We start from the raw sequence: 419 nt of genomic DNA, 5'->3' as shown, positions 1-419 counted from the left end.
GGAGACCCCACTCCACGTGTATGCATCCCTGACAATCCTGTACCAAATCTTGGGGGCTGAGCACCCAGGGAACTGTGGGAGACTGCACTCCAACTGTGACTCCATTCCCTGATCCCCTGCACCAAATCCTGGGAGCTGAGCACCCAGGGAACTGTGGGAGACCCCACTCCAAGTGTGTCCATACCCTGACCCCTGGCACCAAATCCTAGGGGCTGAGCACTTGGGAACTGTGGGAGACCCCACTCCCAGTGTGTCCATCTCTGACAACCCTGCACAAAATCCCAGGGGCTGAGCCCTCTGGGAACTGTGGGAGACCACTCCCAGTGTGTCCATACCTTGACCCCCGGCACCAAATCCTAGGGGCTGAACACTTGGGAACTGTGGGAGACCCCACTCCAAGTGTATCCATTCCCTGACAA

The 419-nt window shown here is 58.0% G+C and overlaps 1 protein-coding gene across 2 annotated transcripts in view; it reads right to left on the bottom strand.

The window, feature by feature from the left end:
• The window catches only part of PRKX (protein kinase X-linked), a 77,576-nt gene that overhangs the window by 35,318 nt on the left and 41,839 nt on the right, over positions 1-419 (bottom strand). The window lies entirely within an intron of this gene.

The sequence above is a fragment of the Oryx dammah genome, unplaced genomic scaffold, assembly GCF_014754425.2.
Source record: "Oryx dammah isolate SB20612 unplaced genomic scaffold, SCBI_Odam_1.1 HiC_scaffold_23, whole genome shotgun sequence".
Taxonomy (NCBI): Eukaryota; Metazoa; Chordata; class Mammalia; order Artiodactyla; family Bovidae; genus Oryx; species Oryx dammah.
The sequence above is the reverse complement of the archived record's forward strand: the minus strand, read 5'-3'. Positions and strand labels throughout refer to the sequence as shown.